This window comes from Musca autumnalis, unplaced genomic scaffold (assembly GCF_047663935.1).
Source record: "Musca autumnalis isolate F117 unplaced genomic scaffold, ASM4766393v1 scaffold_3, whole genome shotgun sequence".
NCBI classification, from domain to species: domain Eukaryota; kingdom Metazoa; phylum Arthropoda; class Insecta; order Diptera; family Muscidae; genus Musca; species Musca autumnalis.
Window position 1 is genome coordinate 247,626,064 of NW_027411866.1, and position 23,924 is coordinate 247,649,987.

General features: G+C 35.7%; 1 protein-coding gene across 2 annotated transcripts in view; it reads right to left on the reverse strand.

Moving 5' to 3' along the window:
• The window catches only part of LOC141399255 (uncharacterized), a 117,149-nt gene that overhangs the window by 51,411 nt on the left and 41,814 nt on the right, over positions 1-23,924 (reverse strand). For both annotated transcript variants that reach the window (XM_073977663.1, XM_073977664.1), the window contains one exon: positions 13,353-13,372. The gene's annotated coding sequence lies outside the window, so the exon portion shown is untranslated. The remainder of the gene's footprint in view (positions 1-13,352; positions 13,373-23,924) is intronic.

Below are 23,924 nucleotides of genomic sequence, written 5' to 3' on the forward strand. Positions count from 1 at the left end.
CCTCTATTCAGCCAGGCTGAATTGAAGTTTACCTATGGAAACCTCTATTCAGCCAGGCTGAATTGATGTTTTAACTATGGAAACCTCTACTCAGCCAGGCTGAATTGAAGTTTACCTATGGAAACCTCTATTCAGCCAAGCTGAATTGAAGTTTACCTATGGAAACCTCTATTCAGCCAAGCTGAATTGAAGTTTACGTATGCAAACCTCTATTCAGCCAGGCTGAATTGAAGTTTACCTATGGAAACCTCTATTCAGCTAGGCTGAATTGAAGTTTACCTATGGAAGCCTCTATTCACCCAGGCTGAATTAAAGTTTACCTATGGAAACCTCTATTCAGCCAGGCTGAATTGAAGTTTAAATATGGAAACCTCTATTCAGCCAGGCTGAATTGAAGTTTACCTATGGAAACCTCTATTCAGCCAGGCTGAATTGAAGTTTACCTATGGAAACCTCTATTCAGCCAGGCTGAATTGAAGTTTACCTATGGAAACCTCTATTCAGCCAGGCTGAATTGAAGTTTACCTATGGAAACCTCTATTCAGTCAGGCTGAATTGAAGTTTACCTGTGAAAACCTCTATTCAGCCAGGCTGAATTGAAGTTTACCTGTGGAAACCTCTATTCAGCCAGGCTGAATTGAAGTTTACCTATGTAAACCTCTATTCAGCCAGGCTGAATTGAAGTTTACCTATGTAAACCTCTATTCAGCCAGGCTGAATTGAAGTTTACCTATGTAAACCTCTATTCAGCCAGGCTGAATTGAAGTTTACCTATGTAAACCTCTATTCAGCCAGGCTGAATTGAAGTTTACCTATGTAAACCTCTATTCAGCCAGGCTGAATTGAAGTTTACCTATGTAAACCTCTATTCAGCCAGGCTGAATTGAAGTTGACCTATGTAAACCTCTATTCAGCCAGGCTGAATTGAAGTTGACCTATGTAAACCTCTATTCAGCCAGGCTGAATTGAAGTTTACCTATGTAAACCTCTATTCAGTCAGGCTGAATTGAAGTTTACCTATGGAAACCTCTATTCAGCCAGGCTGAATTGAAGTTTACCTATGGAAACCTCTATTCAGCCAGGCTGAATTGAAGTTTACCTATGTAAACCTCTATTCAGCCAGGCTGAATTGATGATTTCTTAAGGGGAACCTCTATTCAGCAGGCTGAATTGAAGTTTTCCTATCGGAAACCTCTATTCACCCAGGCTGAATTGAAGTTTACCTATGGAAACCTCTATTCAGCCAGGCTGAATTGAAGTTTACCTATGGAAACCTCTAGTCAACCAGGCTGAATTAAAGTTTATCTATGGAAACCTTTATTCAGCCAGGCTGAATTAAAGTTTACCAATGGAAACCTCTATTCAGCCAGGCTGAATTAAAGTTTTCCCGTAGGAAAAATTATTAAAATTTTAATTCTGAAATACCCTCCACAATGTTATTGCCCTGATACTGTAATATTATTTGCAAACCACACATCTAGTCTTGTAGTTGTTTTTATTTTTGCATTACACATTTCGGTACTGGGTCAATAAACTCAGAATAGAATTAGGTAAGAACGAGTCATTGGAATTTATCGCCATAGTCGTAATTTGAGGCGCTCACTTTTTTCACTTACTAAATAAGCAGCAGCAACAACAACAACAAATGCTAAAACAACATGCAACACTATTTCGATCTAAACTTAATGCCATGAGCAGCAGCAGGTCGGTCAAATCGTCCGTCGTCTGTGTGACTGTCTAGTACACGAGCTTTGTGCAGATGGTGTTGTTGTTGCTGTTACTCCTGTTAGCTGGTTTTTGGTAAGAAATACAAAAAACAGGCATTACATTAAAATTACTTGGTAACAGGCAGCCAGACTTTCATACTTAGCTTTATTTTTTACAGTTTTGTTCTTGTTGTTGTTGTTGGTCTGTAAAACAAAAAACAACAACCAAAACATGCATTGAATTGCCATGATCATGATGAGGATGATGAAAGCGCGGTAAACAGACAAATCATGAATGCATTAAAATGTTGCTGCCGCTTTTGTATCTTCAGCCACTGCACCCCTCCCTCCTCATCACGTTGCCTCTTTACCAACTTTGTGTGTGAGTATTCCCCACAACGTAGCTATTTAATTCTGTTTTTTATTGAAAAATATGTAAACAGGTTTCGTTGTCGAGGGAAATTATTTTTTGAATACCGCAAAAATTGTTTCTGGAGACACAAAACTGAAACGCCGTTGAACAAACCAAACGATAAATGTTAAGTGTGGCACAAAAAGTACATCATTTGGACTTTTTTCTAATTAATTCACAATATGCAGTTTTAATGTTCACCAGCACGATTAACACAGTGGGTTGGATGAGGTTAATAATCGTGGTAAGCCAATACAATTACCTAAGTCAATGTCGTGTTTAGTTTAGCTCGTGATTCTCAAACAAGGGTAGTATTGGCTATTTAAGCGGGTCCTTGCGAAATCAGTACTCACGCCTCAGATCCAAATACCAACCGGGCAGTATCAGTGTTTAGTGCAGTGCTTTTTTAGTCGGACAAGAACTGAGTTTTTTTGTTTGATATGTTTGCTAAATGCCATCATCCATACCAATATGTCCCCAGCCTTTTTGTCGTGTTGAAGAAAAGGCCCCTGCTGAAAAATTATCCTTGATTTCTTCAATTTCTATCAAGTTGGACTACGAACTTTCGATTTCTATCCAGTTGGACTATCGCCGAAAGTGAAATTGTCCATCAACATCACTGCATATCGCATCGGCAATAGAAAAAAAGTAGAATCATTGAATATTATATTTTTAATTCGATAAATATTGACAGAATTGTCCTTTTTATGGCGAACCTCTTCTCCAAATTTCTTAAATTGGATCCAAGTCAATTCGCCCTTTCAACGAAGCATAGATAAGTGCTAATAACGGACACATCCACACATTAGTGGAATGTCCAAAAATATATATATTGGATACCAACGAATCAAATAGTCAGCAATGGCAACAATCAGCAACTGCGCAAGTCCATACTTCCTGAGATATTGGCATAAAAGTTCCAAGAAACCCTGGCGACACCAACAAAAATGGCAACTCCGCAAGTAATTCTCGCAGGGAGTTTCTTTGCACATCATATTATTTCATCCAGTCATGTATCAGGTTGGAATATGGACTATATCGCTCCACTTCTTCAGGTAGCTCCCACACAAAATTCGGACAAAGTGAAGTTTAAGAGCTCCTCTCGGATCGTCTTGAAGTTTTCTCAACAGGATGTCCTTGTGATTCCCTTTATGACAGTACAATTTTCTTCTTGCGCAAGTCCATAATTCCTGAGATATTGGCCTTAATGTTCTAAGAAACCCTGACGGCACCAACGAAAATGGCAAATCTGCAAGATAATTCTCGCAGGAGTTTCTGATTGGTGCAGACTTTGCAAATCATATTATTTTATCCAGTCATGTATTAGGTTGAAATCGGTCCACTCTTTCGGGTACCTCCCACACAAAATTCGAAAAAAGTGAAGTTTAAGAACTCATCTCGCATCGTTTTGATTCTTTTTTCAGTAGGCTGTTCTAGCTGCCTCATTTTCAACGGTACAATCTTTTTCCGGAGTATGTCAATACTTCCTGACCAAAACTCTCCCGGCACATACTAAAATGGCTATTGTGCAAGATAACTGAAAAACTTTCAAAAATTTCTTTCAAACCTAGTTTAAGTAATCTAATATTTCGAGTCTTTTATGAAGAAATTTGGTTACTACAAATGTTTGGTATATGTCAATGATTTGTTATAGCCCCATATTACGGTACATACAGATTTTAAAGCAAACTCGTGAAAAAAATGTTTATATTTTATATACGGCGTAATCATTGTATTTGGTTTGGTGTTGTTTTTTTTCAGTGACTGAGGGTATATCTCCGCCAGAACAGCTGACTGATACTTTCTTACTTGTTTTTAATATGATTCAAATAGCGATTCAATGAGTGAGTAAAGTGACTGACATTTGCTAATATAACTGCAGTCTGGACTCTGATTGTTATTGCATCGAAAACTTAAATGTCAAGATATTTCCATTATTTCCGAAGTTTCTGACTCTTGCACCCATGTTCATGTTCCTCCTCTAGACCCGCCAAGCTGGCTGGTTGGAGCGCACGAGAACTCTCAAACATATCTGCCGATTCGGTCCAAAATTTGGCCTTCGTAATATTTTGCTCAAACTTAGTTTAAGTTCGAATATGGGTTATATCGGTCCACTCCTTCCGGTACCTCCCCCACAAAAGTTCGAAAATGCTCCGCAATTTTGTGCGCACGATAACTCTTGAAGGGAGCAACCGATCTGGTCCATACTTTGCATACCGCGAAATGTCTACAAGACTTAAATGAGGTTCCAATATGGACTCAATCACTCCAGTCCTTCGGGTACCTCCCACACAAAATTTCGGAACAGTTCAGTTTAGGACCTGCTCTCTAATCGCTTTAATTTTTGTTATAAGAACTTGTATTCACTGCCCCATACGACGGTACAAGTTTCATCAGGGGCCTACCAGGGGAGTCAATACATCCTGAGAAAATAGCCTGCAATGTGCAAAAAAGCCCTATGACACCGTGTGTAGTGGTTGGAGTGCAACATAACTCTCGAACGGATCAACCGATTTGGTCCAACATTTGGCATTCGTAATATTTTGTCAAAGTAACGTTTAAGTTCGATGATAAGCCATATCGGTCCACTCCTTCAGGTACCTTCCCCACAAAAGTTCAAAAATGTTCGGAAAAATTGTTCGCACGATAACTCTTGAAGGGAGTGACCGATTTGGTCCATACTTTACACATCCTAATGTATCTACCAGATATATGTAGATCAGGTTCGAATATGGACAATATTTGTCCACTCCTTCGGGTAGTTCCCACACAAAATTTCGCAGAGGTTCACTTTAAGACCATCTTTCGAATGATTTTGATTTTTGTTGAAGCAACTTGCATTCGCTGCCTCCATTACGACGGCAAAAATGTTTTCAGGGGCAAGTCCATACTTCCTGAGAAAAAGCCCGATAGTTGTAAAAACCCGCTAAGGTACCATGTGTAGTGGATGATGTAGCGCACGATAACTCTCGAACTGATCAACCGATTTGGTCCAAAATTAGGCCTTTGTCATATTTTGTCCAAACTAAATTTCAGTTCGAAGATGAGCAAAACCGGTCCACAACTTCCGGTACGTACCCCCAATATTTAAACAATATCACTAAAATGGTATGCACGATATATGTATCTCGAACGGGGCAACTAATTTGGTCCAAACTTTGGGTTTCCTAATAGTTTGTCCAAATTTAGTTTAACTTCTAAAATGGCCCATATGTTATGGTACCTCCCTAAGTGCAGTTTAGGAACTGTTCGAAGCTTCTTTGCAAATGTATACCGATGCTGTTGGTTGCAGTCATTTTTTAGCGATATTATGTTTTCCGTGGAAAAGTCCATGCTTCGCGGCATACTGGTCCAAAAGTTATGCGATGACCCCCTGAAATTACTAGTGGGCGTGATATCTATCGAAAAGATATGGCTCCCAAAATAAGATTCACTTCCATAATGGACTATGTCGGTCCATTCCTTTAATTACCTCCTCCGCAACACTTTTGCACTAAAAAGAGCCACAAAATTCTGAAAAGGCCCTAAATACATTCGATCTGTCCGTATATGAAAATTTCAATTCACATAGGCTAAGGGTGTTACTTGTTGTTTACTATTGCTGGCCATTTCATCGTGAAAAGACTATGCGGCATGCAAGACAGCATTTCGTCACCATAAATGTCCAAAGTCGTAACTAACAAAATAATTTTACAGGAGAAGCAAAAAACGTTATCGTCTTCAGGAACACGCCACGCCCACACCTTCCAATATTTTGACCTATTTTTATACCCTACACCACACTGTGGTAAGGGGTATTATGTCAAAAGGAAACGAAATGGACCCATAGTTCCTTTTGGGGATATACATATAATCACTTTCTCGATTTATGCATGTCTGTCCGTCCGTCTGTCCATGTATTTTTGTTCGCAACGTACAGGTCGCATTTTTTGTCCGATTCAGCTGAAAATTGGGGACTATAACTTGTTTAGCCATAGGAAGAACGCTATTGCTTTTGGTTAAAATCGGTTCAGATTTGGATATAGCTCCCATATATATTTTTGCCCGATTTCACGTATTTGCTGCACCAAACACGCTATATACGTCTGATTTTGATGAATTTTTGAGTGTGTAACTCAATTCGGTCTAAAAATAAGTGTGCCAAATTATATCGAAATCGGTTCAGATTTAGATATAGCTCCCATATACATTTTTGACCAATTTCACGTATTTTCTGTAGCAAACAAGCTATATATGTATGTCCGATTTCGATTAAATTTGGAATGTGTGACTGAATAGCAGGTCTTAAAGTGAACTTATCCAAAATTTTGTGTGAGAGGTACGGGATGGAGTGGACAAATATAGGCCATATTCGAACCTGATCTATATCTGGTAGATATTATGAGAATGTGTAAAGTATGGACCAAATCGGTCACTCCCATCAAGAGTTATCGTGCGCACAATTTTTTCGAATATTATTGATCTTTTGTGGGGTAGGTACCCGAAGGAGTGGACCGATATGGCTTATCTACGAACTTAAACTAAGTTTGGAAACAATATTACGAAGGCCAAATTTTGGCCGGAATCAGCATTTCCGTTCGAGAATTATCTTGCGCTTCCACCTATAAACATGGTGTCATAGGGTTTATTTTTCAACTATCAGGCTATTTTTTCAGGAAGTATGGACTTGCCCCTGAGGAAACTTGTACCTTCCTATAGGGGACAGTGAATACAAGATGTTACAACAAAAACCAAGGCTATTCGAGAGCAGGTCCTAAACTGAACTTTTCCGAAATTTTGTGTTGGAGGTACTCGAAGGAGTTTACCGATTGAGTCTATATTGGAACCTCATCTAAGTATGGTAGAAATTTCATAATGTGCAAAGTATGGACCAAATCGGTTACTCCCTTCAAGAGTTATCGTACGCACAAATTTTCCGAACATTTTCGAAATTTTGTGGAGAGGTACCGGAAGGAGTGGACCGATATAATCCATCTTTGAACTTGAACTACGTTTGGACAAAATATTACGAAAGCCAAATTTTGGACCGAATCGGCAGATCCGTTCGAGAGTTATCTTGCGCTCCAACCACTACACACGGTATCATAGGGTTTTTTGTAACTTTCAGGCTATTTTCTCAGGAAGTATGGACTTGCCCCTAATGAAACTTACAGCGTCGTATAGAGGACAGCGAATACAACTTGCGTAAACAAAAATCAAAGCCATTCGAGACCAGGTCCTAAACTGAACTTTTCCGAAATTTTGTGTGGGAGGTACCCGAAGGAGTGGACCGATTGAGTCCATATTGGAACCTCATCTAAGTTTGGTAGAAATTACACGATGTGCAAAGTATTGGCCAAATCGGTTATTCCCTACAAGAGTTATCGTTTGCACAAGTTTTGCGAAAATTTTTGAACATTTGTGGGGAGGTACCTGAAGGAGTGGACCTATAAACCCAAAATTTGAACCGAATCGATTGATCCGTTCGAGAGTTATCGTGCGCACCAGCCTGCCAGACAGACATACTTGGGGTCTAAAACCATTATTTCTATGAGGCACATTTTTGGTCGTATCAAAGTGTAAATACCCTCTTTAGCCTAAAGGCTGAGGGTATAATAATTTTAATTATATTTTACCAGGAAAATCGAGTTTTTTAATAAAGTGACAGCAAATATTATTTTCACAATTTAACTTAACGTAACCAATGCCCAATAGAGGCATATATAGTCGGCCTGGTTGGATTGTTCATATATCGTTTATTTCTTTATTTATATTTCAAATTATTTATTTATATTTCAAAATCTCCCTCCAACCCATTGTGCAGAAAATAACCGTACTTAGACCATATAATAATAAGCATAACTAAGCAAAATGACAACAACAACAACAACGAAAATCTCTTTCTTTCTTTACCATATAAAGTAATTATGTAAATGCGATTTTATGCCAAAGGAATGTCAAATCAAATCAGGTCTGAAAGTCGCGTTCAAAACCGTAGTGGCAATAAAAATATGTTTTAATTGCAACAAAAGAATTTTCACGGCTTATGGCATTTATTAAATGCGGATTCATATTTCATAGTGGCTGAGCGAGCAGCACAAAAGACAAAGAATTGGCAAGCACACACATGTGTTAGCGCATTTGGCATTTGACCAAAAAATATTTGCGGACAATAAAAAAATTTTCTAAGAGTTTTTGGGGCTTAACGCTTTTAATATGTGACAAATTCAAAAAGAAAACTTTCTTTGTTTCAACAGCAGAGTGTGGAGAAACAGTGGCTGTAAGGAATGTAAATAGTAAAATGTTCGTATACAAAGCATTCATGACAACTGTGAACCACTGTAACGTAATCCGTAAATTAAATTTTAAAATTGTTTCGCTACTGTTTTTTTCGATCGCATTTAATGTCACACTTCTCTCTTTCACAATTTGACAAATGGATTTTTGCACGACAATTGAATTGAATTCATGTTGAAGGCGTTAAAATGTAAACAATTGTCGTGATCGAATTAATTTTGTTGATTGTAAATCGCATTTTAGGAGCCATTCAGCTAAAGCTAATTCTTCAAAAGCGATTTTTTATTCTTTTACAAGCAAAATTACTTGAAATTTTACAAAGGTTTGTATATTACAGATTGACGTGAATGGGGAAAGTTAGGTTTTTACGCAGATTAAAAAGTGTTGATTCAGTATTGAGATGAAATTTTAATTTTAACTCAAATTTTGGGGATGTTAGAAGGAACCTACATTGGCACAGGTTAAAATAGAATACCGAATTTGGACATCAAAGCTTCATTTTCCCAGTCACAGGTGGTGGTTATGGAATGATATTGCCGAAAATATTCATTTATAAATTTATTTATTTTTAATTACAAGAACAAAAGACTCCCCCCTCCTTAAGCTTAACTCATCACTTTTGCTTTCAACAGTTTTATTATTACATCGCCATAGCACATTCCCACTCAATCATCATCGTCATTATTTTTAAACAATATCGTAAATCATCCTGGCCTCTGATTTATCATCATTCTTTTTCAAACAATAGAAAGAGTAACAATCGACGCTAGCCTCAGGTCAGTTCAGCTACGAAAATTAAATCTATTCTTTTTTTGTGTGTGTGAACAGCTACAGAAGCAAACAAAATATTTCTCATGGTCCGAAAGATGCTGTTGGTGCCACTCACTGCTGCTGATACATCAAAGATAATTTGATGATAAAGTCAACAAGTCATGGCATGTTGAAACATGTGTACATAAATGCAACAAAAACCACGAAATCACAAGACAAGTTGTACAAAAAGGTTTCAAGTTGTTTCTATGTTTTCCTATAGAAACCTTAATTCAGCCCGGCTGAATCGAAGTTTTTCTACGGAAACCTTCATTCAACCCGGCTAAATCAAAGTTTTCCTAAAGAAAACTCTATTTAGCCGGGCTGAATTAAAGTTTTCCTAAAGAAAACTCTATTCAGCCGGGCTGAATTAAAGTTTTCCTAAAGAAAACTCTATTCAGCCGGGCTGAATTAAAGTTTTCCTAAAGAAAACTCTATTCAGCCGGGCTGAATTAAAGTTTTCCTAAAGAAAACTCTATTCAGCCGGGCTGAATTAAAGTTTTCCTAAAGAAAACTCTATTCAGCCGGGCTGAATTAAAGTTTTCCTAAAGAAAACTCTATTCAGCCGGGCTGAATCAGAGTTTTCCTAAAGAAAACTCTATTCAGCCGGGATAAATCAGAGTTTTCCTAAAGAAAACTCTATTCAGCCGGGCTAAATCAGAGTTTTCCTAAAGAAAACTCTATTCAGCCGGGCTGAATCAGAGTTTTCCTAAAGAAAACTCTATTCAGCCAGGCTGAATTAAAGTTTTCCTAAAGAAAACTCTATTCAGCCAGGCTGAATTAAAGTTTTCCTAAAGAAAACTCTATTCAGCCAGGCTGAATTAAAGTTTTCCTAAAGAAAACTCTATTCAGCCAGGCTGAATTAAAGTTTTCCTAAAGAAAACTCTATTCAGCCGGGCTGAATCAGAGTTTTCCTAAAGAAAACTCTATTCAGCCAGGCTGAATTAAAGTTTTCCTAAAGAAAACTCTATTCAGCCAGGCTGAATTAAAGTTTTCCTAAAGAAAACTCTATTCAGCCAGGCTGAATTAAAGTTTTCCTAAAGAAAACTCTATTCAGCCTGGCTGAATTAAAGTTTTCCTAAAGAAAACTCTATTCAGCCTGGCTGAATTAAAGTTTTCCTAAAGAAAACTCTATTCAGCCAGGCTGAATTAAAGTTTTCCTAAAGAAAACTCAGCCAGGCTGAATTGAAGTTTTCCTATCGGAAACCTCTATTCAGCCAGGCTGAATTGAAGTTTTCCTATCGGAAACCTCTATTCAGCCAGGCTGAATTGAAGTTTTCCTATCGGAAACCTCTATTCAGCCAGGCTGAATTGAAGTTTTCCTATCGGAAACCTCTATTCAGCCAGGCTGAATTGAAGTTTTCCTATCGGAAACCTCTATTCAGCCAGGCTGAATTGAAGTTTTCCTATCGGAAACCTCTATTCAGCCAGGCTGAATTGAAGTTTTCCTATCGGAAACCTCTATTCAGCCAGGCTGAATTGAAGTTTTCCTATCGGAAACCTCTATTCAGCCAGGCTGAATTGAAGTTTTCCTATCGGAAACCTCTATTCAGCCAGGCTGAATTGAAGTTTTCCTATCGGAAACCTCTATTCAGCCAGGCTGAATTGAAGTTTTCCTATCGGAAACCTCTATTCAGCCAGGCTGAATTGAAGTTTTCCTATCGGAAACCTCTATTCAGCCAGGCTGAATTGAAGTTTTCCTATCGGAAACCTCTATTCAGCCAGGCTGAATTGAAGTTTTCCTATCGGAAACCTCTATTCAGCCAGGCTGAATTGAAGTTTTCCTATCGGAAACCTCTATTCAGCCAGGCTGAATTGAAGTTTTCCTATCGGAAACCTCTATTCAGCCAGGCTGAATTGAAGTTTTCCTATCGGAAACCTCTATTCAGCCAGGCTGAATTGAAGTTTTCCTATCGGAAACCTCTATTCAGCCAGGCTGAATTGAAGTTTTCCTATCGGAAACCTCTATTCAGCCAGGCTGAATTGAAGTTTTCCTATCGGAAACCTCTATTCAGCCAGGCTGAATTGAAGTTTTCCTATCGGAAACCTCTATTCAGCCAGGCTGAATTGAAGTTTTCCTATCGGAAACCTCTATTCAGCCAGGCTGAATTGAAGTTTTCCTATCGGAAACCTCTATTCAGCCAGGCTGAATTGAAGTTTTCCTATCGGAAACCTCTATTCAGCCAGGCTGAATTGAAGTTTTCCTATCGGAAACCTCTATTCAGCCAGGCTGAATTGAAGTTTTCCTATCGGAAACCTCTATTCAGCCAGGCTGAATTGAAGTTTTCCTATCGGAAACCTCTATTCAGCGAGGCTGAATTGAAGTTTTCCTATCGGAAACCTCTATTCAGCCAGGCTGAATTGAAGTTTTCCTATCGGAAACCTCTATTCAGCCAGGCTGAATTGAAGTTTTCCTATAGGAAACCTCTATTCCGCCAGGCTGAATTGAAGTTTTCCTATCGGAAACCTCTATTCAGCCAGGCTGAATTGAAGTTTTCCTATCGGAAACCTCTATTCAGCCAGGCTGAATTGAAGTTTTCCTATCGGAAACCTCTATTCAGCCAGGCTGAATTGAAGTTTTCCTATCGGAAACCTCTATTCAGCCAGGCTGAATTGAAGTTTTCCTATCGGAAACCTCTATTCAGCCAGGCTGAATTGAAGTTTTCCTATCGGAAACCTCTATTCAGCCAGGCTGAATTGAAGTTTTCCTATCGGAAACCTCTATTCAGCCAGGCTGAATTGAAGTTTTCCTATCGGAAACCTCTATTCAGCCAGGCTGAATTGAAGTTTTCCTATCGGAAACCTCTATTCAGCGAGGCTGAATTGAAGTTTTCCTATCGGAAACCTCTATTCAGCCAGGCTGAATTGAAGTTTTCCTATCGGAAACCTCTATTCAGCCAGGCTGAATTGAAGTTTTCCTATCGGAAACCTCTATTCAGCCAGGCTGAATTGAAGTTTTCCTATCGGAAACCTCTATTCAGCCAGGCTGAATTGAAGTTTTCCTATCGGAAACCTCTATTCAGCTAGTCAGCCAGGCTGAATTGAAGTTTTCCTATGAAAACTTCTATTCAGCCTGGCTGATGTACTCCATTTCCTGTGGAAGTTACTAAACTTTTTCTCGAGTGTATTTCCCATACATCTATTAAAAAACTGGCCCCACCACTACAACTTGTTTTTATCGCATAAATAAATCAGTATTGGGAAGCAGCTCTCGTTACATGATGGGCAGCTAGAAAAAAGGTTCTCATCGGCATGGGCAGATGGAAAAATCGACAAAGATGCGTCGCTTGGCGAAGAAAAAGAAATGGAAGATATCACAATCCAAAGAAAAAAGTGGCGTTCGTACCACCACTACCTATGCTGATCAAGTGTTATTTTCACTTGAAATTGCGATACTGGTTTCTGCTTACTTCGGAATCTGCCATGATGAAGATGTGTAGCATTGACTACTAGATGCTGGAAGGCGCATTGTCGCATCGCTGCATCTCGCTGGGCTAATAATGTTGTCGATGTTGGTCGGCAAATAATGTTATGCATCAATGGAACAATTTCTCATGAGTTTCATAATACAAAATTGAAGTGAAGATCGCTAAACAATTTTTATGAAAAAGAAAAAGAAGAAGAAGCAACGGCATAATTTCACTTTTACCATTTTGCAGAAACATGATTGTCGTTGTTGACCGGCTGGATGTTATTAACTTTCTTCTTCTCGTTTATGTGTGCCCTAAATTTAATAATTAATTTTATTGTAAAACAAAAAACAGCAACAACAACAACATCATCATCTTTAAAAGAAATTGAACAAGAATGTAATGTCATTTAATGAGACATTTTGTTGTTGTTGTTTTTTGTTTTCCTCCCAAATGATTTAAACAACTTCAAAAAACGGTTTAAACGCTGGTCAGGAAACCGGCAACGGAACTCTATTAAAGTAATCACAAAATCAGTGAAGAAGTCATAAAAATTTTCATAAATGCTACAAAAATGTTTATCTTAAGCGCTGTTACGTGACTAGTTACGAAGAGGGCTTGGCTGATCTTCAAATCGCTACTGTGAAAGTTTTAATAGCTGCGGAGTTATTTGCAATACAAATGTAGCGCAGAGTAAACATATAACAAATGTGCTTATTAAGAGGTCAATAAACTTACCACGATTACTTTAAGGGCACCTGAAATTAAAAAAAGGCAAATATTTTTTAATATTTGAATATATGTAATAAGGAATGATGTTTTTTGGGGAATAAAAAAAATAAATAAATACAAATTATCCCATGATTATGAACAGGCTTCCTTCCTCCTCAGTGCGACTCCCATCATGGCGATCCGATCAAAATTGCGACATATATTGTGATTGAAAGCTTTAGAATCTAAGTGTAATGATGAATATCCCAGCTGTAATGTGATCAATATCGAAGAAGACAGTATGCGTTTTAATTGATGTCAATTATGTTCCTAAAGATGGTCAAATATCAGGGATATAGAAAAAGATTCATTTCTTTTTCAATTTCCAATTTATGTCGTCGCCTTTTGCGAATAGAAGCTCACACTTGCCTAAAAATAAAGCGTGATTTTTTTAAACATTTTGCAGAAATTGTGGATTTTTTTTAAATTTATTTTACAAAATGTGATTTTTTTAAACATTTTCCAGAAAATTTGAATTTTTGTAATATTTTTTCACAAAACTTGGATTTTTGTAAATTATTTTAAAAAATTTAATTTTTAAAATATTTTTTACAAAGTTAAAAAAACATAAATTTTCACGTATTTTTTAAATAATAATCGACTCCAAATTGTCTGAAATACATTTCGTCCAAACATACTTGGGGTCTAAAACCATTATTTCGATGAGGCACATTTTGCACAGCTACAACATTTTCTTTAGCACCATTTCGATTGGACTTGCGGTTTCCAAGCAAAATCGTGAAAACCTAAAAAACACCTAAAAATGTGAATTTTGACCGCGATTTATTTAAAAATCTCTACAGCTATTTTTTCGTGTTTTTGGATTTTTCTCATCTATGAACATTGCTGTTTCAGAATTCACAAAAACTTCCCCTGTGTAAGCGGTTTTCATTAAAAGTTAGTTAAGGCGCACCCTTCATGACGTTGTTTTATAAGGGGGCGATACAGTCAATGCATTGTCCCAATTTTAACTTCAATATCTCAAAAATGGTAAAACGTACGAAAATACCGTAAAGGCCAATCTAGTACAGAACTTTCATAGCTACAATATTTTCTTCAGTTTCATTTTGATAGGACTTGCGGTTTCTGAGCAGAATCGTGAAAACCTAAACAACCCCTAAAAATGTCAACTTGAATCGCGATTTATTTAAAAAGCGCTCCGGCGATTTTTTTGTTTTTTGATTTTTTTCATCTATGAACATTGTAGTTTCAGAATCCGCAAAAACTTCCAAGATGTAAGCACCTTCCATTTAAATTTGATTCAAGAGCACCGTGAGTATTTTTCAAAAAAGTAGATTTAAAAAAAATAAAAAACTGATTTTTTCACAAAACGTGAATTTTTTTAAAAAATATATAAAAACTTAAATTTTCAAATATTTTTCACAAAATGTGATTTTTATACCCTCAGCATTTATGCTAACGAGGGTATATGGCGAATAACAAAATTCCTTTACAATTCCATTTGAAAAAAATGAAAAAATGTTTTTGCGAGCACATCTACGATTTTTGGTATATAGGTAAAGGAAAAAAATCCGGTTTCAAATCTGCTCGCGTTCACGAAATTGGCCAATGCGCACAAAAGTTATAGCGGTTTTTATTCTCATATAAAGAAAAAATATTTAAAAATATATTTTTTGTTGTTATGAGAAAATGTATGCATAAATCGTTAACAGCATTCCATATCTATTCGTAGATGTTTAAATAGTTATTAAATTTATTATTATTTTCGCGGAAAATCAACAAATAATAAAAAAATTTTGAAGTACATCCAAATTATCCTGTCCCAGAATCCATACAAACCCTCAAAAATAAATTAAAGAATATATGCGGAATCTAGACAATGCGTAGAAAAATATGATACCAAATTTATAGAGATTGGGTACATAAATTGCATATTATAGCAACAACAAAAGAGAAAAACTTATTGTTGGAAAATATTGTTGCAAATAATTTTTTGTTTGTATTTTTGTATTTTGCTAAAATCCCATAGAATAATGTATGTATACTGTTAAAACTTCATCAAAAAATATGGTTTACCATCGCGAGAGTTTAACTGATTACTGTGATAACTTATAAGGGTAGGAAATTAAGAGTAATATTGAAATTACAATCATTCAATTAATATTAAAATTAAAAAGCCCGTTATTCGCGAATTAGTTAAAGTCGGTTGATGCGCATCCAATTTTGGATAAAGCGAATCAATCTCTTTCAATATTTAGGCATATTTCAATGTTTCACTCAGCGGCCATTGTGTGCCGCTAGTTGCATCATGCAGTGCAAAAAACCTTAAAGTTGGTAAAAGTCGCGCAATGTGCATACGATTTTGATGCGCATCCGGTTTCATCAGCGCCTATCAAAATACGTTAAAATATACCAATTTTAATTAGATTCTTCAAGAACCGCGGATGTGCCTCCACATTCAATTTCTTGTAAAAGACCGATATTACTCGCGTATCTCTTTTCTTTTATGACACGCGTTTTCGCAAATATTATAATCGCCAGTAAAGGATTCCATTTTTGTAAAAAAATTTAAAGAAAATCGCGATTTATTACGCGGATTTGTCAAAATATATTTTTGCTGATTTTCCGATTTTCAAGGTATCTATATCCGCGGTTTTAGTAGATGGATTCGATCGCGGAAGGCTTCATTAGAACCGTCGCGTAAAAAAACTAAATTCACGCGGGTTTCAAAGGAAATGGAATGACAGTTGTAAATTTTACACGTAAAAAATAGGTTTTGTAAGAAAATTCACGCATCAAATTTTGGCCTTTCGACTCCAATTACTAGGATGCTGTAAGGAGCACACTCATGAGATATGCTTCAAACGACGTAAAATCACGAGTTCTATAATCGTGTTGAGAGTTTGCAATATTATCTTCTTGCGCGTCCGGATTATTACAAAAATTCAAAAAACCCCGAAATTCCGGCTTCAAAATGTCAGCATCAATTTTAGGTGGATGCAGTGGATATATCGAAAAATCATACACTACAATCTTGTTGCCTATGGAGTATTCTGTGATTCTTTCTTTGGGGATAGGTCTATAAAATGTAAGGTTAAGCCAGAAATCGTATGGGAACATAAAAAACTTGTTGGCTTCAACCCATTTATACTCATTTTTCTACATTGATGCCAACACAGCTTCCACGAAAATTAATTTTAATGGTCGACATTATGGGATCCCTCCTAAAACACTTCATTTTAAAGAATACTTTATAGAATATGTTAACAGTTCCCGAATTCTAATAGGGTGAAACTCGGATTCATCGATTGCAAAACATTTTTGTTATTTACCATATACACTTTCATACGGGCAAAATGTGCCTCATCGAAATAATGGTTTTAGACCCCAAGTATGTTTGGACGAAATGTGTTTCAAACAATTTGGAGTTGATTTAGCCATGTCCGTCCGTCTGTCTGTCTGGCTGGTGCGCACGATAACTCTCGAACGATCAACCGATTCGGTCCAAAATTTGGCTTTCGTAATATTTTGCCCAAACTTAGTTTAAGTTCGAAGATGGGTTATATCGGACCACTCCTTCCGGTACCTCTCCCACAAAAGTTCGAAAACGTTCGGAAAATTTATGCGCACGATAGCTCTTGAAATTTGTAACCGATTTGGTCCATACATTGCACATCGTGAAATTTCTACCAGCCTTAGCTGTGGTTCCAATATGAACTCAATCGGTCCTCTCCTTCGGTTACCTCCCACACAAAATTTCAGAAAAGTTCAGTTTAGGACCTGTTCTCGAATCGCTTTAATTTTTGTTGTAACATATTGTATTCACTGCCTCCCATGCGACGGTACAAGTTTCATCAGGGGCAAGTCCATACTTCCTGAGAAAATAGCCTGAAAGATGCAAAACAACCCTATGACACCCTGTGTAGTGGTTGGAGCGCAAGATAACTCTCGATCAGATGTGAAGATTCGGTCCAAAATTTGGCCTTCGTAACAGTTTGTCTAAACTTAGTTTAAGTTTGAAGATGGGTTTTATCGGTCCACTCCTTCCGGTACCTCCCCCACAAAAGTTCAAATTTTTTCTGTAAAATGGTCTGAACGATAACTCTCGAAGGGAGCAATCGATTTGGTCAAAACTTTATATGTCCACTTCTTCGGGTACCTCCCACACAAAATTCGGTTAAAGTGAAGTTTACGGGCTCCTCTCCGATGGCTTTGCAATTTTTTCAGTAAGATTTCCTTGCGGGTCCCTTTATAACGGTACATTTTTTTCCTGCGGAAGTCCATACTTCCTGATATATTGACCTAAAAGCTCCAAGAAACCCTGACGGCACCAACCAAAATGGCAAATACGCAAGATAAACCTCGCAGGTTCAGTCATGTATCAGGTTGGAATATGGATTGTATCGGTCCAGTTTTTCAAGTACCTCCCACACAAAAATGTACAATTGCAATGGTACATTTTGTTCCGGAGTAAGTCAATACTTCCTAAGATAATGGCCCAAAAGCTTCAAAACCAAAGCTCCCAATACTCGCTCAAATTCGCTCGAATTCCACTCGCGAGTAAAACTCTTGTCGAATTCGAGCAAGTTGAGGGGGATAACTTGTCCCGTCACCAACACCAAACTTACCCCACAAAAAAATTTTTCCAAAAAGTAGAAAAAAATTTCAAAAAAAATTGATTTTTTCACAAAACTTGGATTTTTTAAAAAATATGAAAAATTTAATTTTCTATAATTTTTCACAAAATGTGATTTTTTTTTGAATAATTAAAAATATGAGTTTTCACTCAACGTGATTTTTTTTAAAATAATTTAAAAAACATAAACGTTCACATATTTTTCACAAAACGTGGAATTTTCAAATATTTTTCACAAAAAGGTTGGATTTTTTTTAAAAAATTTTAAAATTTTTATTATTTATTTTATTTATTATTTATTAATTATTTTTTCACAAAACGTGAATTTTTTAAAAAATATAAAAAATTGAAATTTCAAATATTTTTCACAAAATGTGATTTTTTTGAATAATTAAAGATTTTAATTTTCACTCAATGTGAATTTTTTTAAATTATTTAAAAAAAAACGTCGAATTTTTCAATAATTTAAAAAATAAAAATTTTTTCAGTGCGTTTTGTAAACATTACTCTCTGCAAAAAGGGTAGTGATGAAGTAAGGCCAATGGAGGAATACTCCAGACTTAAGCAATCATATGATTGAATCTTCAACTAAAACAGAACAAACAAAAAACAGCGAAGGCACGCGCAAAATGGAACTTTTTAAAATAAAATTCCAACAACATACTCACAGGTAACTGTGCTGTGTTGGATCGTGCTGGCAGCTTGCAAATATTTTGTTCAGGTGTTTTTTGGGAAAGCCGAAAAGTGAGCATCATTCTCATTAACATGAGAATACTCGATGCTTAAAGAGTTCAGGTTTTCACTAAAAAATCGTCATTTCAAAAACTGAAAAGCCAATTGAAAATTCCCTTAGCCAGGATGAAATCATGATATTGGTAGCGATCAGTAAATTTTGCAAGTTGTCAGTGCGTTTTGTAAACATTACTCTCTGCAAAAAGGGTACTGATGAAGTTAAGCCAATGGAGGTATACTCCAGACTTAAGCAACCATTTTTTTCACATATTTTTCACAAAACGTGGAATTTTTTCAATAATTTAAAAAATAAACAAGTAAGAAAACCGTTAAGTTCGGTCGGGCCGAACTTTTTATACCTTCCACCACAAATTTCAGCCATTTCGGTGGATTAATGTGGCCACAACCTTCAAAATACCGAAATTCGGAAGGTACCGTTCTATGGGGGCTATATGATGGCGTGGACCTATACCTACAAATTTCTGGGGGAAAGTTTTATACGCCTAAAGAAGACTAAATACCAAATTTAAGCCATATCGGTGTGTTAATGAGGCTAAAACGTTCAAAATATCGAAAATGGGGAGATATTGTATTATGGGGGCTATATCAACACGTGGACCTATATAAACATTTTATGGTAGAAATGTTTCTTAGCCTCTGGAAACACAAAATACAAAGTTACAACCGATTCTTTGGTCAAATGGGTCTAATACATTCAAAATCTATTAAAATGGCGCGTACTTTATAAGGGGTCTTATATGGGGGCTATGCCAAAACGTGGACCTATATAACGCAACTTTGGTAGGAATGTTTTCTGGCCTCTGGAGACACAAAATACCAAATTACAACCAATTCTGTTGTCAAATGAGTCTAATACATTCAAAATATATTAAAATGACGCGTACTTTATATGGGGCCTTATATGGGGGCTATACCAAAACGTGAACCTATATAACCCAACTTTGGTAGGAATATTTTTTGGTCTCTGGAGACACAAAGTACCAAATTAAAACCAATTCGGTGGTAAAATGGGCCAAATATCTTAAAAATGCCTTAAAACGACGACGCGTCACGCGAGTTACACATTTGTCATTAACAATGAATTCAATTTTGTCTTTTACTGTTTAATATTATTTGCTTTACTCTTTTATCAAAAATTCCTTTCTTTATTAGTTTATTATTATTTATGCTTTATCAATTTGTTATCATAGTTACTTTAAATATCTCTTTATTATCTTTCCTTCATTTTATCCAAACATAAATTAGTTGTTGTAATCACATCTCTCTTTAATAAAAACCGTTACGTTTAATTGCTAGAGTTTAAGTTTTAAATATTGATTACATCGTCTGATTCAGTTGAGTTGTCATTTGGAGTTTAATGTGAACAGTTGTAATCTTTAAGAATTAATGTTAATAAACCGAATTAAAACTTTAAATATAAATGTTGTTTCAATTTACATAACTGGCGCAGTCTTTTTATCGAACCTATTTAACGGAACGATGCGTATTTTAATAAAATATTACAAACAAAAAAGAAAATAAAATGAAGTTTATTTTAAATTAACAACAGTTAAAAAGAACAATTTGAAGAAAGTGTAAAATAGTGAAGTTATTTCCACATCATAACTATTCTTCCTTTATGAAACATTAATTTATTGATGTTAAAAAAAAAACCATATATTTGAACACCACAACGATATATTTTTTAAGTTATCGTTACTAAAAAAAAATAAATAATTGAACTGTGAAAAAATAGTAAAAATAAATTGAAATAAACATTTGACCTTTCAAGGTTACTTCATTTTGACTTAGTCAACAATACAAGAAATAATCTCCAAGTGAAAAAAATATTAACAATAACAACACTACAACTTCTATCAATTAGAAAGAAAGAAAAAACAACCACATCCATATTGAATGAGAACAGTCTTTCTAACTACAAAAGAATTCCACTTTCTAAAAAAATTTCGTTTACATCATTAAATAGCAGTACGGATATTACACATGAAATAATTACAGACCTACCAACAGAATTCGGTGAACAGGCCACAATGTCGTGGAAACTTACAAAATTTGTGAACAAAGACTTCGATGCCATTTTAGGGCAAAATATATTAAGGCCTCTTGGAGCCATAATAGATATGGAAAATGAAACACTGACAATAAATAATAACGTTTTAGATTTCATTCAAATCTGCCCTTACGAGGCAGAATGTGTTTGTCAACTCGAAGCATTGAACATAAACAACGAAGTTTTTAGAAATTTATTCAATAATTTAAATAAGGAAGAATCAATGGCTTTAGAAAATATTTTAGATGAGTTTAGGGATTTGGTGTATCAGGAAGGTGATGTTTTGGGCAATACGCCGCTTATTGAACACGAAATCAAAACCATATCGGATAAACCTGTGTATGTAAAAAGTTACAGATATCCACACATACATGAAAAAGAAATTTGCAATCAGATTGAGGAAATGCTTAAAAATGGAATAATAACTGAAAGCAACTCTCCTTACAACAGTCCCCTTTGGATCGTCTCAAAAAAGTTAGATAACTCAGGAAAACAGAAATATAGGATTGTTATTGATTACAGAAGGTTGAACGATTTGACGGTAGATGATAAATTTCCCATACCAAATATTGACAATATTCTCGACAAACTCGGTCGTTCCCAGTATTTTACAACCATTGATCTGGCCAAGGGATTCCACCAGATTATGGTTAAAGAAAGTGACAGACATAAAACAGCATTTTCCACCCCCTACGGCCACTACGAGTTTGTTCGAATGCCATTTGGCCTAAAAAATGGTCCTGCCACATTTCAAAGGTTGATTAACCATGTTCTTAGAGAATACATTAATAAGATATGCGTCGTTTATTTAGACGATATCCTTATTTTTTCAACTAGTCTTCAAGAGCATATTACAAGCATAAATACAATTTTCAATAGACTCAAGGAAGCGAATCTTAAGATACAGATTAATAAATGTTCATTTTTTGCAAAGCAAACATTATATTTAGGACACTTGCTGACAACAGACGGCGTTAAACCAGACCCAGAGAAAGTAGACACAATTTTGAATTTGAAACTTCCTCAAACAGTTAAAAATATAAAATCCTTCCTCGGTATTACTGGCTATTACCGAAAATTTATCAAAGATTACGCCAAAGTCGCATATCCGATGATAAAATACTTGCAGAAGGGTGTCAAGTTAAATGTTAGTGATCCTAACTTCATTAACTCATTTGAAAAACTGAAAAGGATCTTAACGGTTGATAACTGATGCTAGCTCAGTCGCAGTTGGTGCCGTTTTGCAGCAAAACGGACACCCAATCTGCTATGCTAGCAGGACTCTCAATATTCATGAACGTAACTATTCAGCGACAGAGAAGGAACTGCTAGCTATAGTATGGGCAACTGGTTATTTTCGTCCTTACCTGTATGGCGTGAAGTTTGACATTCTATCGGATCATCAACCATTAAGGTGGTTACTTGTAAAATCCCAGACTAAAGAGTTGAGTCCACGACTATATCGTTGGATCATGAAGTTGAGTGAATTCAACATTACCATTGAATACATAAAAGGAAGAGAAAATGCGGTTGCTGACTTCCTAAGTAGAGTGAACAAAGATACTGGACAGATCTATCACCTAAGTGAGTCCAATGATTCTTTATATAATAATGGCGATGATGATTTGGCCACTGTCCATTCTCAGTTTGAAGGGGATGTCGACTTTATACCAATTCTAGATACAGTAGTCAACCGATTTAAAATTCAGATTATTTTGACCGATGAAAAACTTATGGAGACTAATAAAATTCACGGAAATAAAAAGATATTTATCAACTCAGATGATTTGAACGGTGATGTGAGTAAAATACTTGTTGATCACATAGAGACAGGAAAAGTAGGTATATACACAGAACTCAGTGATCACAAATACTACATTTTACAGAAGAAAATAACTGAGCTGTTTCAAGGCAACTCTGCTGTCAAATTTGTCCGATGTGCATATATGGCCCGAGATATGACCACCGAAAATGACACTTACCAACAAATACATCATTATCATAAGAATGAGACTGGTCATACGGGAATTAACGAAAATTTTGAGGGTTTAAAGCGGAAGATATATTACCCGAATTTAAAATTACTGATTCAGAAATATATCAACAATTGTGATATTTGTAGCCGAGTAAAATTTGATCGTAATCCAATAAAATCTCAATTTCAACATACGGAAACACCAACCGACATTAGACAAATTATTCATATGGACATCTACATGAATTCAAAATGTAGTTTTTTAACATTTTTCGACAGGTTTTCTAAGTTTGCAACAGCGTATTATTTAGAGGATCGTAATAATCAAACTATTTTAGAAATAATTCGATTATATAAATCGCAAATAGGTCATTTTAGTAAGCTGATTACCGACAATGAATTTAAAAGTATAAATATAAAGGATTACTTTAGGAATGAGGGAATAGAACTTCACTTAGTGAAATCGAACAACCATACAGGAAATTCAGATATAGAGAGATTTCACAATACTCTCACTGAGAAAATTAGGGTGTTATACATAGAAAATAAATCCTTATCAATCAAAGAGAAAGTAAGCAAAGCTGTGGAATTTTACAATAATAGTTATCACTCTGTCATTAAAGAAAAACCGTTTGAAGTTCACTATGGATTCTGCAATAAAAGAAAGGTATTCGAAAGAGCCGTTGCTATGAAAGAGATTGTCATTAATAAAAGAAACAAAAAAAGAGAAAATTACATTGAAAATAGAGACCAAGGTTACATAAAAAATTATAAGTCGGTTAGGCATAAAGACGAGCCAAAATACCGATTAAGTGATCTCCAAAATGTACATAATTCAAATATTAAAAGAAATACTAGACACAAAGATGAATTTGATATTACGGGTCTTAATCCTATTTAATTTTAATTTAACTTTATATTTTGTATAATAATTTCGTTAATATAATAATTTGTAAATTCTTTTAACGCAATTCTGAAGACCAAAAATGTATTTTATTTTCTTATTTTATAAAAAAACAAATAACAACAATGTGGACATTGTCTTTATGTAAGCGAAGGGGAAGTTACACATTTGTCATTAACAATGAATTCAATTTTGTCTTTTACTGTTTAATATTATTTGCTTTACTCTTTTATCAAAAATTCCTTTCTTTATTAGTTTAT